Here is an 18,246-nt window from a genome sequence, read left to right as displayed (position 1 = left end):
TCTGTGAATTTGAGCATCAGGTTACATAATAACTTATCTTGCAGTGACTTCGTTAAAGGCCTTTCCTCATTAAATATCACATTTCTTCTGATTGCACTGAGGAATTTGTGGTAAAGTCATATTACTATTTAAAGTATGTGGAATATATTAACATTTGCAAATTCCATTTGTTTTAAAAGCATCTTTATAGTTTGTGTTAGTGGGGTCATAGTTGGAACATACTTAACTGTATAATACCGCTCTGTATTAAGTTTCTTTCAATGATGGCAACATTTTCAAAGTGAACCATTTTTTATGAATATGCTTTGTATAGTCATGACAGGCTGTGTACAGCTCTGTCAGTACACTAACCACATTATTTTATAACCATCTACTCATGTATCTGCTTCTCCCAACAGACTATGAGCTGCTTGAGGGCCGTGATGGTCTCACTTATCTCTGTATCCCCAGAACTCAGAATGGGTTCTCGATAAATGTTGGGGGTGGGGGTTGAATCATGCACAACACCTCTCTACACATTTTTTTCTTTTTTTTTTTAAGATTTTATTTATTTTTTGGACAGAGAGAGAGACACACAGTGAGAGAGGGAACATAAGCAGGGGGAGTGGGAGAGGGAGAAGCAGACTTCCCACTGAGCAGGGAGCCCGATGCGGGGCTTGATCCCAGGACCCTGGGATCGTGACCTGAGCTGAAGGCAGACGCTTAACGACTAAGCCACCCAGGCACCCCTGACAAGGACAACTTTATGAAAGTTGAAACCAATCCTCCTAAAGTACAATACAGTATCACTGGTCTTGAACAGGAGAGTCTTATGATTAGCTTTTTTAGGCTGAGACCAACCTGGGCGCCTGGGTGGCTCAGTTGGTTAAGCATCCAACTCTTGTTTTCGGCTCAGGTCGTGATCTCAGAGTCCTGGGATTAAGCCCCTCACTGGGTGCTCAGTGTGGAGCCTGCTTGTCCCTCTCCCTCTGCTCCTCCCGTTACTCTCTCTCTCTCTCTCCAATAAAAATAAATAAATCTTAAAAAATAAAAACAAAAATAGATTACAACCAACCTTCTGAATGAAATTTGTTTAAGTTTTGAGGGGAGATAGAAGAAAATGCAAGGGGTTCTCCACTATCTTTTCTCTTTCCTCTAAGTATTTTGACTGCAAAAAAGAAAACCTAGCAGTCTATTCTCTTCTTTCAATACTTGTCTTCTCTAGGGAAACTATGATACATACAGAAACTCTTTTAGAATGGACATTTTCAAGGATGCATAGAAGTTGAGATAACAGAATAATGGACCTTCTGTACCATCAAGCAAATTCAATAATTATCAACATTTTACCACTCTCATTTCATCTATCCCACATCCACTATTTAAAACTTTGTTAAATTAACATGATAGGATATTAAAACTACAACTATGTGAATTATGACCATATTGCAATGTTTATATGAAATAACACTTAATTATAACCACCCAAGTAACAAGTAGACATTGACCATAACTATATAAAATGATAAATTTAGCAAAGGTAGGAAGAAAACCTGGAATGTTACAGATTGGTCATGTTTGGTAGCTTTGTTCAAAGTCTTACTTTAAAATATCTCTTGTAAAAGCATTCTAATGTTTCATCCTCATTATAATATGAAAAGTTTTCCAATTGTCTGTGGCTCCAAGATTTCTATTTGCCCCTAATGGCCATTCTCTCTTTCTTACTAATAGAACTGCCAATCTTCACCTGGGGAAAAGGCCACCTGGAATAAAGACGGCATTTCCCTGCTCCTTTATTGATAGATGTGGACATGTGATTAAGTTCTGGCCAATGGGATGTAAGTGAAGGTGTCATATATAAATTTAAGATGTCCTTAAATGCTCTTTGTCCCTTCTTCCTACCTGTTGGCCGTAATGCAGATATGATGGCTGGCACTTAAGCAGCCATCTTGGATCATGAGGTACACTATGCCAAGAATAGAAAGGCAGTGAGAGGGCTAGATCCCTGATGCCTTTATGAAGATATCAGTTCTGGACTACCTCCTCCAGACTTCTTTCATATGAAAGAGAAATAAACTTCTATTTTATTTCTTAGGCTTTTAGTCTTTAAACTTTTTTATTTAAAGAAAAATACTGGTTAATACACGTATTGGTGGTTAATTTCCTCATTTAGTTCTCTACACAGAACCTTTGTTGGAGGAATTCCTAGTTTCCCATATTTGATTTTCAAAAGAAACAATCCTTTAAACCGTACCATTTAAAAATACTTAACAAATCTGAGGCAGTCTCTTAAAAAGTAAACTCAGGTTAAGGATTAACAGCATCCTAAAGCATTTGTTCTTGCAAACAGATACACAGAAAAGCCTTCTGGTAGATCATGTCTTTCTGGGTCATTTGACATCCTGAAAAACCTTTTCTGTTAGTAGCATTATGTGAAAATATAGTTGCCCTTCCAAGATTCAGCCAGAGTCCTTGTGTGAGTCTGCTCGGGCTGCCACAAGAACATACCACAGTCAGGGTGGCTTAAAGAGCAGACGTTCCCCCCCCACCCACCCACACACACGCAGTTGTAAAGTCTAGGAGTCCATGATCAAGGTGTCAGAAAATTTAGTTTCTGGTGAGAGCTCTCTTCCTGGCTTTATAGACAGTCGCCTTCTTGCTGTGTGCTGGGGGGAGGGGGAGTGTGGGTCTCTGGTGTCTCTTCTTAAAAGGACATTAATCCTATCAGATTAGGGCCCCATCCTATGATCTCATTTAAGATTCATTACTTCCTTAGAGGCCCATCTCCAAATACAGCCACGTGGGGGTCGGATTTTAACATATGCATTTGGGGTGGGGGGGGAGGAGGATACAAACATTCTGTCCAGAATACTGTTTTTCTTTTAGATTTATTTGAGAGAGAGCGAGAGAACAAGCGATCATGGGTGCAAGAGTGGAGCAGAGGGAGAGAGAGAATCTCAAGCTGACTTTGCACCCAGCACAGAGCCCAACGCAGGGCCCCATCCCATGATCACGACCTGAGCTGAAATCAAGAGTTTAATCAGCTGCACTGCCCAGGTGCCCCTGTCCAGAACATTCTTAAACTGTCTCAGGTGTTGCCTCAATCAAGGCAAACCGGGGAACAGCTAGAAGCCAGGAAGAGGGGCGAGAGAGTGAAGCCACACAGATCTCGAAGCGGATGGGGCAGCGGCTTGCTGGCACTGCCCTGGGCTTCTCCACATTCCCTCCCTCCAGGCCTTCGCAGGCTGCTGCAGAAGACGAAGACCACCACCCAGCGCTCGCTCCGATTTCACGTGGGGGTGGGTGTGCATCATCTGCCTTCCAGGTTCCTTTTCCCCTTCACCAGCCACAGCTCGCTCTCTGCCTGTGCCGTCTGCATGGATGTGCTCCTCCAAGTCCAGGGGGAGAACTGGCCCCAGCCCACACCCATCAGCGTATCTCATTTCCTTGACCACAAAGATGGGCTTCGTAGTGGCCACGTGACCTAATCTGACCTCACTGGAATGAATCTTAGTCATCTAGGGGGAGCCTTTGGAAAACCAACGTTTCTCTTTTTGTCAACTCAGAATATGAGGCTGGAAGACAGCAGCTATCTTGTCAGCACAAGGACAGACCCTTACCTGAGAATACAGGCACGGTCTTGGGGACTTCCGGCCCCAGCTTGTGCTGAAGGCAGGCCAGCCTCTAGACGTCTCAGCTAGCTAAGCCAATACGTTCCAGTTTGCCGCTCTTGCTGGAGGACTTGTGGCGAGGGCTGCCAGATAAAGTACAGGACATCCACTTCACCTTGAAGGTCAAATAAACAAGACAATTTTTTATTATAAACAGATTCTGAATGTTGCATAGGACATACTTATACTAAAAACTTATTTGTTGCTTATCTAAAACTGACATTTAACTAGATATTCTGGGTTTGTTTTTTTTTTTAATTTGCTAAATCTGGCAACCCTACTTGTAACCAAAATCTATTAGTGATGAATGGTCACACACAGTGCTCATGAGGGGAATCTGAAACTTGTTTTGGTGAACGGGAGATAGGTGTCCCTTCCTGGGTCTAGATGTTACAGAATGACGAAGTGGAAGGATGTTGTTACCAGCATTGTTTTCAAAATAGGCTAACCTGCGTTGGTGTTAACAGTGCGGACATGGGTGGGTTAGTGGCAAGCAGACAGGGTCTGACGTGAGCCACGGATTAGCAGCCAGCAGGAAAGCCCAGGCCTGGACGTACACAGGAATAAAGATCAAGGTGAAATGCAGTCGAGACACATTAGAACCATATTTCATTCACTTTGTATCCAACGGTACAGGCAAGAAAGAGAAAGAGAAGAACAATGAGAGAAAGAAAATAGCAGTTGAAATGATGTGGATGATGAGGGTCGTTCTGAAGATGAGAGGGGGGCAGGGTGTGAGTGACCTGCCCCTCGGCTGGCCTTCCACAGTGCCAGCACCTTCTCGGGCTGAATGTAATGACCCTTCCAGGGTCAATGCTCTGACAGGGATGATGGTCAAAGTGTTTAACAACCGGTACTCCAGACCCGTGTGCACCTGCTGAGTGTCAGCCCAGGCTCACTTTGAGCCGTTTTCCCCTGAACCGTTGACCTGAGCCCTTAACTAGTGCGTAAGAGGTCGCGCCCATTTAGAAAGTGATGAATGAGGCAAGCAAGCAGAAAGCAGGCACCTCCAGAGGCAAGATGGGAAGGTCAGTTATCAAAGTACAAGGGAAAGCACGTTCAAGGAGCTGTGCGCATGAGCAGACCCTGTAGGCGTGCTAAGTCTGCCCCACGTAGCCTTCCCCGTCACACCCTGTGGCCCCTCTAGGGGATTTACTAGGAGTCCAGGACCCCACCCCTTGGCCTGACTGTTCTGGCCCTCCAGAGTGGCCCCAGCCCCAGTTCTGATTCCTGACTACCTTTATTTTTTTGTTGTTTTTTTGTTTGTTTTTTTGTTTTTTAAAGATTTTATTTATTTATTTATTTATTTATTTATTTATTTATTTATTTGACAGAGAGAGAGACAGCCAGTGAGAGAGGGAACACAAGCAGGGGGAGTGGGAGAGGAAGAAGCAGGCTCATAGCGGACGAGCCTGATGCGGGGCTCGATCCCAGAACACCGGGATCACGCCCTGAGCCGAAGGCAGACACTTAACGACCAAACCACCCAGGCACCCCTCCTGAGTACCTTTGGCTGTCACCTGGCATCAGGTAGTACCTCCTCCTTTGCTCTGGAGTCTAGCCCATAATGGCCAAAATGTACTATCAGGTTTGATAAACTCTTTCATGTCAGTTGTACATTTCCCAGACCAAAAACCTTTCTAAACCCTCAGCGTTGTGCTGCCTGAAAGAAAAAATCAATTTCACTCTTCAAAAACAGAGAACTGGAAAATAAAAAACAAACAAGGGGCTCTGGCTGGCTCAGTTGGTGAAGTCTGCAACTCTTGACCTTGGGGTTATGAGTTCCAGCCCCACGTTGGTGTAGAAATTACTTAAAAAGAAAATCTTTAAAAAAACAAACAAGAAGCCATGTTATTTATGCCTAAAGTACACCCGTCGTGTAGATCTGTAGTTGCCTGCTCACCATTAAATGGCAGAGGGTGGAAAGAACTGAGCTACAATGACAACAGTGAATGTGGCCAGCTGGGTGTCGGGGCTCACAGAGCAGAGGGTCATATCACTAAACACAAGGGCCGGGGAGGAGCTCTGCACCAACAGGAGTTAGACCTGCTTCTCTCTCCTCTTCCACCTCTAGCCTCTCTCCAGTTAGGATGAATTCTGGAAAAATCCCTACTCACACAGCCTCTACCTGGTGGCAAATATATGAAAATAAGGTTCTCTGCTCTCTGGTTTGAGGTTTGGTCCAAGCTGTTGTCACCAGCTCCAGTTTTAGTTTCTGGCCTACAGCTGTCTCCTCCCCCAAGTCAACCTCTCACACTCTCCTCCTCCGTGCAGCCTTTCTTGCCAAGGCCACATGATTCCTCCCGAAGCTGCCAGCTGCAACCCACAGAGGTTTGGGCTCGGGACTGAGCCCCTCCCCAGTCCTGATGCTCCTGCCCCGTGCAGGCCGCACAGTGCACGATGACCATCGAGGGAAACTGCACTCTTCAACCCAGTGCCTTCCCTCCTCTGGGAAACCAGATGGCAACTCCCTCCTCTTTCTTCTTCCAGCTCCTCTCCCAGAAAAGAATCCATGTGGCGGACGCAGTAATGAGCACTGTAAACTTTCTGTTTACGTCAAAGAGGAGAGGAGGAGAGAATTTAGGTCCTACAACTCCAGAGTGAAAAGCTTGAAATCCATCCTCAGTATTTCTGTGCTCCTCAGTCCTTCTCGGTGCTTCCCTCCTCCTCTCCACACGAATACACACACACACACACACACACACACACACACACACACACACACACACACACACACAAATATAAGCAGTTCGATTGTGTTCCAGTTTCCATTTTTAAATGGTTCATCAACCCTCAGGGCCATGCTCCGGCAGACAGAAGGCTGCCTGTTAGATTTCAGATCCTGGGGGAGGAGTGGTTGTTTCAAGGCCTAGGTCTGGACCCAGATTGCCTGAATCAAGTCCTAGCTCAGAGACTTTGGAAGGGTGTGAATTTAGGGAACTTACTCGTTTGTGTCCTCATCTGTCAAATGGGGATAATAGTATCTACCACGGAGCATTGTCATGAGGATCAAATGTGATAATACATAAATCTTAAAACAGAACCTGGCCCTCTCTACGTGCCGTACATGGTAATATAATTCTTTAAGGATTTATTCTTGAGTGGTAACTTATCAACCACCATTGTCCCTCTGGAATCTAACCTCCATCCCAAGTACACATTCCTTCTGAGGATGGCCCATGCTTACAACCAGAGGATTTGTGGTCAATAGAAAAAACTTAACTGAAATGTCTTTCAACCAATATTCCTTCTTTCATTCATTCAGTCTCAGTGAAATTCCTCCTCATGACAGCTCAGTTTTTAGCTTACTGACTTCGAATCAGTTCATGTATTCGATTGGAGCCACCCTGAAGCTCTTCCCCACGCATTAAACCACAGGACCTCATTCCAGATTTTTCCTACAACCCCTCTGTGTCTCTTTAGTACATGCCCCAAATCAGGCTGAGCAAGAACCCTGGCTCCTGGCTCTCATTGTGTTCCCTCCTGTCAAATGAGATGGCATCAGGACATTGCAAAACACCTTTGCAATTCTGAAAGAATCTGGGGGAGCACAGGGGCAGTACAGGCCACAATACATCGTGAAGCCAAATTTTCCTGAAGACAGCTCTCCACCGATGCCTCAAAGCCCAGCTCGAGTGGTAGGATTTCATCACGCTCTTTATGTTCCCATGGTAATCACTGTACGTGCAAAGCTTATAAACATATCCTAAGAGAGACTGAGTGGAAAACATGCTGCACGGAGAGTGAGAAGAGCCAGGTCTAACCCCCAACCCTGCAGCTGAGCAACTCTGGGGAAGCTATTAATAGCTGTCTGAACCAGTGTTTCAGACTGCATTAGTGTTGCTCAAAGTACGTGCCTCAGGTCACCTACATCAAAATCAATGGTCACGCTTTTTTAAAGTGCATATTCTTAGGCCCCTTTGAGAACCACTGAATCAGAATCTCTGGGTCGGGGGACCAAGATCCTCACATGGTTCTTAAACACCCTGAAATCTGAGACTCACAGGGCTCTATGATCAATCCCTCTCCAGAATGTGAGACTTCCCTGCTTTTTCATGCAGGTCGGAATTTGATTGCTTTGGACCCAAAGAATCATCACAAAATGAGGAACACCGGCAGAATATGTTCCTTAGAATACCCTTTCATTAACACACACGTACCCAGCACTTTCTAAGTGTCAGGAACTACTCTTGGGATATATCCGTCAAAAGAGATAAAAATGCCCTTCCTCATGGAGCCTACATTCTAGTGTGTGAGAGCAGAGATAATAAGCTACTAGTAAATCTAAAGGTATGTGAATTTTATAGCACGTTAGATGGTTATAAATGTGGTGGGGAAAAAAATAGAGCAAGATGCAGGGGGCAGTTTCCACATGAAGGGACATTAAAATTTCTTCTAAATTATATGTATCTACAAAAATCAACTTGTACATTATAAAGGCCTGACAGGTAGGCCCCCTGCACCTTGGGCCTGAGAAATGTAATAGATATTGGTGCCCCATCCAGATTCCCTTTAGAGCCAATATACTTCATCTCCCTGCTCCCCAAGCTCCCCTCCTCCTTACCCACCCCCTTCTACTGCCCTGTCCATGACTGACTATTGACAGCCCCTTGCCTCAATGTGGGGTCAACTTGGGGGTGTAATCTGTGCTCTCCAAGCTTCTCAGGGAGGCCACACCCTTCTAGTCACCCCCCTGCCCTCGCCTGCTTCCCTCACTCCCCTTGTCCCGGGAGCACTCTGTGAAGCACTTGCTCAAGAACCCCAGCCTCAAGTTCTGCTACTCTAGGGGAGAGGGCCTCCGGCAGGCCCCAGTCAATAGGACAGGAAAGTCACCTGAGTGGACCAGGACGGAGGGTTTTCATGGCTAACTCTCCCCCAAATCTCCATTGTTGCATTTTCATCCTCAATTTACATGTCACATCCAGAGTCTTTTTGGGTGCCTGATATCGCCCTGCAGAGAAAAGCAGGTGAGGCACGGATCACTCACTGCCTGGTGGGCACCCTCCAGTTCTCTCATTTCTTTACTCTCAGCCACAGACATTCCCTGAGTGCCTACAGCCACGCTGGCCTCGGGGATCGAGCACGAGGTCCTCGACCGACACCATACGCTAGGACCCTAGTGTCCCTTTTCTGTCAAATACCCAATACTTGAAAAAGACCACACATTCTCCACTATGGCTTAAAGATGATGTTCACGTAACTTTCTCAACAGCCACGCTTTTAAAAAAAAATCCAACTTTGACACATCTCTGCTCAAATAAATAAGCATTCCCACGTTGAGCACCTCTTCGAAGCACAGAAAGGGGTGGGCCGGGACGGAAGGGCTCCGGCCGGCGGTGCCAGCGGCTTGCTAGGCACACATGCGCTCCAGTGGTTTTTCTCACAAAAAGAAGAGCCCTACTTCTCCTTCATAGATTCCACTTTCCACATTCACCACATCAGAGATCGATTTTCTTAAATGCTGTTGACGGATGCTGAAGCAGACATTCTTCACAGTCTTGACAGCACAGACATTCCCAAAATATTTGCAAGATGGAAAAAAAATCTTGGGAGGTTTTCCTCTAAAATACATTCGGTAATATAACTTTCCTTTGTTCCTGGCATTCGGTGGGGGCAACATGGAAAAAATTAAAGGGGGCCCATCCATGGAAGCATGCCAGGGGCCCCGGTGGTGAAGGTCGACCCCCGGCCAAGCTCAGATGGCTGAGGCTATGAGGCCTGCGCCCAGAAAGGGGGAGATGGTGAGTGTCGGCAGAGCTCCCCCAGAGAGAGAGGCCTGAGCCCCCCTCGCTCTGATACAGTCAGAGGATCCGGTGAATGCTTTAGGAACATGGTTTCCAACAGATGAAAGAGAACACATAGTTTTTGCATAAATAAAGGGCTCAGGTCACCACACTCCAATATGGAGAGAGGAGGCACCCGCTAGAAGTGAGAAGGAAGAGCCTGCCGCTGACTCACTGCTGAGGTGTCATGATTTCAGCAGGGTTCCCGCAGGTAGGAAGAGCCGCTGTGTTACTCACAGGCCCCTTTCTCCTGCAAAGGAAAGTGCCTTCCCAGCTCATCTTTTCCCCTCCGCCTCCACCTGCCTCCTCACAACAGCGAGGGGGGCCTCGAGGGTATTGCTCAGCTAGCACAGGGGATCTTGTGAAAGCACAGGTTTTGATTCCGTAGCTCTGGGTGGGACCCAATGGTCTGTATTTCTAACCAGCTGGCAAGTGGTTCTAATGCTGACGTGGTCTCTGAACCACCCTGGGGCAACAGGGACCCAGCTGGTGCAAAACTCGGCCACACTAACGGGAGGCAAGTTGCCTCATGTGGCCACTATATGGATAAAGGGTTTTCTGGTGACAGCAGATCTTCACTCTTATCCCTGGCAACGATCCCAGTGATTGAATGCTGCTCTCAGCGTCTCTTCTTGTCTCTCTTTATCCATCACACAGGCAGGCAGGCAGGCAGGCAATAACTAATGCTCTGGCTGGCAGTCCTCCCTGCCTCCTGCGACTGCGCCCGGAGCCAGCCCCCTGGAAGAGAACATTCCCGAGACACAAAGAGTAAAGTGAAATCTTGCGTTCTCCAGGTGATTTTCTGCTCCATCTCTACCTCCAGCTGCCTCATGAGCAGTGGCTCAGCAAGGCAGCCTTTTCTCTGCTGCGTGAGGCTGCGCTGCTAGCCGAGCCGGCTCCTCCTCTCCAGTGGAGTGTGCTTTGCATTAAACAGCCACTCCAGATGAAAGGGCCATTTGCTTCTAAATTGCATAAACGGCTATTTCTTTATTGCTCTCATAATAGGAGCTGCCCTAAAATTGGCGTGAAGGGCTCCCAGTCTGCAGTCTCTCTTGTTTTCCAAACCTTGCTCATTTTTCACAGCTCTTGAACTCTCCCTCTCAATTCCTGCTTGCCTGAGTGGGCGAGACGGCAGAGGATGGGGTGGGGGGTAGAGGGTGCTAATTAGCCCTGGCTGAGAGCAGCCCTGGCGAGAAGCCATGGATGGGAGGCCTTGTCAGGTGGAGCTGAGCCCGGGCTTGGTGTGAGTGATGACTCAGGGATCACAAGAGGGCCCGAATAAGGTGCAGTTTGGGTAGCAACCAATATCTGGCTTGAGTCACTGATGGATGTTTACTATATTATTAGAAAGGAGGCTGAAGCCCTGACGATTCCTAAATGGGGAAAGACAGGTTGACGCAGACACGAAAGCTGTCAAGTCAGACTGAGGCACGCCCATCAGCGTGGTCTCCAGATTTTGTGTTGATTCATGTCACAGAGGATGAAGCAGTATATGCAGACGGCTGTTCAGAAGCATCACAGCACTAATCAGAGAGTGCCCTCCTGGGTGGGGGGGAGTGGGCAAATGGCTTCAGGGAGGGGTAACGACAGTCTGTCTCTCAGAGGTCACCTCAGCTCACTGAGAGGTCCTTGAGACTCTTTGCTCTGGGACTGACTTCTGTGAGGCAGGGCTGGGCTGGCAGGTCCTTCAAGAAACTGGATCAAAACAACTTCCCTGCCTGGACCCCACAGGACCTTCTGGGGTGCTCTCAAGAGTATAGTTTGGCCGGAGACCCACGCTGGGGAAAAAACGCCCTTTAGGTAGATGAGGGAATAAGTATGTTTCAAGAGCGTAGATCAGCATCCAGCCTTATGTAAGTACTAGCTATTATTACGATGCAATCCGATTTACTCGGGAGGTACCCCCAACCCATCTGGAACAGAATGGCATCGGCCTGTCAGACGTACCCATCTCCCCTAAACTGGAAATCAGAGTCTCCACCAGTCTGCCACCATCAGTGTAATCTATGCCATGTGAGTTCTTCAATGATCAAAGAGTAAATATTTTATACTGATTCAGGTCTTTTAAAAAATAATTGAATCAGAATGGATTTGAAGTCGCTCTCTGAATAGTAGAGAAAGTTGGTTATAGCTACTCTGCAGGAATTACACATAATTATGTGGGTCTGCCAGCCATCCCGTGGTGAAACATAGTTATGAGCGCACACACATGGAAGCCATGCTGCCTGGGTTTAACTCCTGGCTCCTCCAGGTTAGTCACTGTGTGACCTTGGGCAACTATCTTTACCTTCTTTACCTTAGTTTTCTCATCTGTGGAATGGAGGGGGATAATAAGAGTGTCAATCTTACTGGGTTGTGGTGAGGATTATATGCTTTTGTGCATGTAGAGCACTCAGCACAGTGCCCGGCACATAATTAACGCTACCGTACTGTCACTTCTTTGAGTCATTGGCCATGTCTCTACCAGGAGAAAGAAGATGGGGAACCATTACACTGGATTGTCTATTGGTTATTCCATCAGTAAATTGGTCAGCATTTATCCAGGGCTTTCCTGTTTGAAAACTCTATACTTCCTTTATGGAAAACCAATTCTGTATATCTAGGTTGACAAAGCTGATACTTCAGGGATTAAGTGAATACCAAAGCATTGTCTATTTATTTTACAAAGATTCAATACAGATGTCCTTTCAAAATTCAGTTTCTTTAGTGCACTCTAAATGTAACTCAAAACACTGATTTCAGGGGTGCCTGGGTGGCTCAGTCATTAAGAGTCTGCCTTTGGCTCAGGTCATGATCCCAGCATTCTGAGATCGAGCCCCACATCGGGCTCCCTGCTTAGTGGGAAGCCTGCTTCTCCCTCTCTCACCTCCCCTGCTTGTGTTCCCTCTCTTGCTGCCTCTCTCTCTGTCAAATAAATAAATAAAATCGTTTAAAAAACAAACAAAAAAACCCACACTGATTTCATGGAATGTTCCAGAAAATCTCTAGAACTTGTCCTGCTGTTTCAGTACAATCCAAACTTCAGAGCAACCAAACACCTCTCATGGGTGAAGGATAGTTTTTCTATATCAACATTAGAGAGGCATTAAATTATGGAAGAAATGGCACAGTTAAAAAAAATTACCATTCCGTGGTGGTCATCAGTAGAGGATAGAATAGAGACTAACAAGGAACTTTATAACAGAGAGCTCAGGGTATTTCCAGCCTAGATCACTGATCCATGTTGGCAATGCTAGAAATGCAATTAGACATTATGAACCTCCAAAGATGACATACAAACAGTATCACCGGAATAGTATACTTGAAAAAAGTTGAACTTGAGTCAAATCCAGCCATTAATTCTAATTCCTCATCTATAGACAATAGAGTGGGGAGAAGGACATGTTAAATGGCAACATGAAAAGGGAATCAATGAAAGCTAGTATAGAAGACACTAGAGAATCTGATTTGGTTTCTTTTGCAAGTCAGTTACTTGTAAAGAAAAATGCAGGGAGGACTCTTCTAGATTAAAAGTGACTTAAGGAACACTTAAGAGATGGACCCACCAAACAAAATGAATGGACTGTTTGGATTCTGACTTGAGCAAACAACTGACGTGTGGCCTGGGCCCCACCAATCAGACACCATGCCTGCATGAAACTTCTCTTGGAAAGTGGGTAATGTAAAGATGCCAGCACCATCCAGAATCTATTTTTTGGTAAAGTTGGTAGAGGGGATTTTTTGGTGGTGACAGTAACCGGAAGGTTGTTTTTGGTGCAGAAGTGCTACTGGTGCAGCAAAAAGCAGTAGAAGTTGCAGTAAAGGAAGTTCCTGGTCTCAGTTGCAATGTTGTAAATTGCAGCACCAGTGTCTAGTGGCCACGTGACTGCGCCGTCCTGCAGCATGACCGTGACCCCTTCCCCTCAAAACACAGAACCAAGCGTGTTTCTCCAGTCCACCTGATAATTCTGTCAGCTACCCAATACCTTTCTGGTAAACTCCTTTTCTACCTGATTGAAGAAATTTAAGTGAAAGGAGTGCAGATCTGTGAACCACAAGGCATGTTTAAAGAATATACCCTGGAAGGAGAGAATGAAAAAAAATTTTTTGTAGTGAAATATATAGATAACATAAAAGTTACCAAACCAGTTGTAAGTGTCCAATTACTAGCACAAAGTACATTCATCATGTTGGGCAACCACCACCACTATCCATTTCCAGAACTTAGAGAGTGAAATATGTTTAATATGGATTCCTGTCTTTGAAGATCCTAGGTTTCTAGGTCACTTTTAATTCAAGTTAACAAGCATTCACTAATTTCCACAACGTGGGCTCCACATCTCTGCTGTTTATTGCTGTGCTGCCAGGACCAAGTAGGACCCTGAAAAATGGTCAGAGAGGATATTTTTTTCATCCAGTCCTGTGCAGACTGAATGATACATTGACGGGTGTTCCTTTACTGGGAAGAAGCAGTATTACCGAAGGTGTGAATTCCCAGCAATTTCCAGCCTGAGCGCTCCTCACCCCTGGGTGTGGGGAGCTGGAAAAGCCAATTTAAAATTTTACTTTCAACCTGAGATGAAGCTAACAAGGTCTACTGAAGACCCACGTGGCTAGCATTAAAACAAGTTAGTGAGGGTATATCAGTTTCTGATTCTTAGAAGCTCAGACAGGCTTTCGGTGTTACGATAAGAATTTCTCAGACTTCTGGGACTAAAATTAGTAACGAAACAATATTTGGTGGTGAAAAAGTTGGGGGAGTCATTCATTCAACAGTATTTATTGAGAACCTGCTTTGTGCCAGGTTCTTTTCTGGGTAAGGAGATCTTGACCACCAACAAAACAGACATCTGGCTGTTATCTAGAGCTTCTTTACTAATGAAAAGAGGCAGAAATCAAACAAATGGTAGCTATGTCTAGTGGGGCAAGTGCTAGAAAAAAAATGAGTCTGGGTAGGGTTGGAGACAGTGACTAGAGGTCTATGTAATTTTTGATACAGTCATCGTGGAGGGTCTCTGAGAAGGTGACATTTGAGCGGGCGCCTGAGGAAAGGGAGAAAAGGTGTCACATAGACATTTAGAGTGCTCCAGAAAAAGAGAACAGGAGGTGCAGAGCTTTGACGTAGGAATGTGCTTGGCAGATCCTGGGATCCACAAGGAGGTCAGTGTGTCCAGAGTGAAGCCAGAGGAGAGTTGCAGGCAAGAGGGCTCAAGAGGCAGCAGAGAAGATATTTTGCTCTGAATGTCCTGAAAGAGTATTGCAGGACATGGCACACACAGCTCCTGGGTCTCAAATGAGAGGTTTTCTTGAAGGAGTTTACCATTCTGTAGGGCAAGGGGGACGAAGGGACCCCGTTCTTTCCTCACAGGCTCTTTGACAGCTCCCTCTCTGCAGTCCTAGCTATAAGGGTGAAACACCATTTTTTAATTCTCTGGCTTCCTGGGCCTTACTTAGCTGGCTTTTCTGCAGCGAGATGGGAGCTATCTGTCTGGCTTCTGCAAGTCCCGGGCAGAGTCTGTCTCTATGCCTGACATGGGGCTAACCATGTTGTTCAGTGGGTGGGATACGAGCCTTATCAATAAGGTAAAGACGCAAGTGTGAGAAGAAAAGGAAGGATCCAACAAGAAAGGACAAAGGGAGGAGAGAGAACTTCAGGACAAAAGCTGTTGAAAGTAGGGGATGACAAGGGTGGTAGGACCATCCCCTCCCCCCCAACAGTGTTTGCTTGGGCCTCCAGAAAATGATTGCTCGTATGTCTGCCTCATAGTTTCCCATTAATTTTCTTGATATTAAGAGAAAAGACGAGACTGCTGAAGCTGAGCAGAGTCTAGTGAACACAGCGGGTACCCTGCTCCTCCCTGGCACGCTCACGGCTGTGGAGTGGGTCAGATTTGAAAGCAGCGCTGTGGAGCCAGCCGTTGCCGTGCATACCCCCCATGGTTGAACATCTGATTAAATACAGGGGGAATTATGATGTTTTCGTTCAGCCTGTTCTTTGCTGACACAAACTATTCTTTGATATAAAATTGAAACTATCAGAATTAGCATGGGAAGGGCCATTCTTTCGGTCTGATATGTGATCTCAGTATCCCCAAGTTTCCCAGACTTCTGTAAGCTTTTTTTTTTTTTTTTAAATTTTATCAGGAAACCATCTTGGTTTTATTTTTATTTTATTTTTTAAAGATTTTATTTATTTATTCGACAGAGATAGAGACAGCCAGTGAGAGAGGGAACACAAGCAGAGGGAGTGGGAGAGGAAGAAGCAGGCTCACAGCGGAGGAGCCTGACGTGGGGCTCGATCCCATAATGCTGGGATCACGCCCTGAGCCGAAGGCAGACGCTTAACCGCTGTGCCACCCAGGCGCCCCAGCTTTTTTTTTTTTTTTTTAATATTCAAATTTTATAGGTTGAATCCTTGCTCTGACTGCAGGAAACCGGACCCCTCTGGATATTTCTGAAGCGATCTGGCAAGTGCATTTGTGCCCTGGATGTTGCCTGTCCCTTGCCCCCACCTCCCACTTCATGGCACCTTCTGGTTTTCTGCCTTCAGGTGTCTCCTCACTTCTTCTCACACCACTGCTCTCTCTGCTCGGCTTCAACCCAGCTATGGACATGGCCCCCTCCTTTATTCCCCACTCACCTCCAGAGCCCCGCTGGTGTGTGTGGAGGCAGGGGTGAAAGTCAAAATATGTAACAACTGCTGTGGCCCATGGAATGGCCAATCAGTCCCAAAGGGTCCCTGTTGTCTCTGGATCATTGGGGGGAGGTCAAGGGGTCATGGGTTTGGGGCCAGGGGGTTTAAGGCAATGGTTGTGGGTACTGGAGAAGAAGGTACAGGACAAGAAGCTGTTTAAGAGTATGTATACTAGTCCTGTGCAAGATTTGCTGAAGGATGGGCATATTGCTAGGGCAACTTAATTAGGTCTCAGACATTACTGCAAGCCTATGAGTCAAGCCACATTAAAAGGAGCCCTGCATCAGGGGTCTCCCTTCTTGGGCACCAGCTGGCTGTCATGCTTCTGGGGTCTCTCTTCCCTCGACCAATTTCCTTCTCCAATCTCCATCCACCCTCAAGTCCCGAGTTCCTCCCTCACCTAGCTCAAACATTTGTGAGGGGAAACAGAAAATCCCTTCACAGAAATGACCAAAATACTCTCCAAGGAAGTCATAGTCATAATTTAACTCCATCTACGAAGATCCCCTCATTTTTGCACATCCAAAGTGCCCTTGATTGTTTTCTCAACAGCAGAGCTGTTTTGTCCTGAGGACGAACTCTGCCCCCAACCCCGAGAGCAAGGGGTACAACTTGCAGCCATCTTTTAAAACAGCATTTTGGGTTTTCTACCTTAGACATGGACAGCTCGTCGCCAGTGTCTGGTCAATAATAAAGGCTAATGACTGATCTTTTAGTAACAAAATAAGTGATATTTTTGTCCATCACCCCCTAGTCACACATCTTCGGAATTTCTCAGTGACCTTCTTGAAGAAATTGATTTTTGCCCTCACTCATCTGTTCAATAAATGTATTGAGAACCAACTATGTGCTCGGCACTGTGCTCAAAATTTGGGAAACAGAAGAAAACAAAAAAGATGAAGATCCCTGCTCTCATGGAGCTTATATTTTAGTGAGGGAGAAAACCATCATAATCACCTAAATATCAACAAAAAGTCAACATAACCAAAATAAGTAAAACAGAGAAGATATGAAATAGTAATAAATGCTAAGAAGCTAAAAAGCAGGGAGGACAAGTAAGTAGTGTTTAGGGGATTTTAGAGCTTTTGTGTGATTTTAGAGAACGAGAGAGGACTTCTCAGAGAAGGTGACTTTTGAGTCACCCGAAGGAGGAGAAGGGTAAGCTGATACCTGGGAGTGGGATGGAGAAGAGAAAACCCATTGTCATATGGTGAGCAAAACCAATGACACTGAGAAACTCCAGTTCGTCAGAGTGATTGAATTGAAATACAGACCAGCAGCACTCTAGGTGGCCCTTGGTTTTCTCCTTCATTGAACAAGGGTGAGGTTTTTTTTGTTTGTTTCAAGAAGGAGCTACTTTCCCTCACTTCCAGTGCTTTGGGCAACCCATCGCACCTTCCTTCCATCTCACTAAGCTAAAGGAGGATATCTCCAGCACAGTAGTGCCAAACTGTTATACTTATGGCTTGTATATGGCAGGAAATGAAAAGGAATGTGACATTTATTCTCTTGGTGCCCTGACTTTTTCCCAGTAAGTCAATCATGGATGGAAAATTAACTATGGGCTACTCTTTTGTGCCTGAACCAGGTACAGCTGTTCCAAATAAGCTCGCATTGGAATAACCCAATAACAAATGCTTGTTCTCAGGTTTCCAGAGCACATCTGCATTGGGTCCACAAACGCTGCTGCCTGGGGCAACAAGTGTTTAGATTTAGGTCGATAGGAGCCTGTAAGAAGTGATCGATTTTTAGAGGATTTCAAGGTTTAAAAACAGTTTTCTCTTTTACTGGCTCATGCTCCTGTCATACCGTGTACTCTTTGAGTTTGGAGATGGCATTCTTCCTTTTTTTTTTTTTCTTTAAGATTTATGAGAGAGAGTGAGAGCGCACTGGGCGTACACACACACCCATGAGCAGGGGGAGGAGCAGTGGGGAGGGAGAGGGGCAGAGGGACAGGAAAAGCAGACTCCCCACCAAGCAGGGATCATGACCTGAGCTGAAGGCAGATGCTTAACCGCCTGAGCCACCCAGGTGCCCCTTGGAGAAGGTGTTCTTAATGATGAGGTCCGCAAGCGTGGCTCTGACTAAACAGTCCTGTACCTGTTTGGTGGTCTATGGCTATGGCCCCAGTTATTTGTGG

At 45.9% G+C, this 18,246-nt stretch overlaps 1 protein-coding gene across 3 annotated transcripts in view; it reads right to left on the bottom strand.

Moving 5' to 3' along the window:
• Nucleotides 1-18,246, bottom strand: part of ANKRD46 (ankyrin repeat domain 46) — a 219,115-nt gene that overhangs the window by 84,235 nt on the left and 116,634 nt on the right. For 2 of the 3 annotated variants that reach the window (XR_015725785.1, XR_006781093.2), the window contains exon 6: nt 3,600-3,765. The exons of the other annotated variant lie outside the window; for it this stretch is intronic. The gene's annotated coding sequence lies outside the window, so the exon portion shown is untranslated. The remainder of the gene's footprint in view (nt 1-3,599; nt 3,766-18,246) is intronic. 3 annotated transcript variants of the gene reach the window in all.

This window comes from Ursus americanus, chromosome 9 (genome assembly GCF_024610735.1).
Source record: "Ursus americanus isolate L20-20 chromosome 9, mUrsAme1.1.p, whole genome shotgun sequence".
Taxonomy (NCBI): domain Eukaryota; kingdom Metazoa; phylum Chordata; class Mammalia; order Carnivora; family Ursidae; genus Ursus; species Ursus americanus.
The sequence above is the reverse complement of the archived record's forward strand: the minus strand, read 5'-3'. Positions and strand labels throughout refer to the sequence as shown.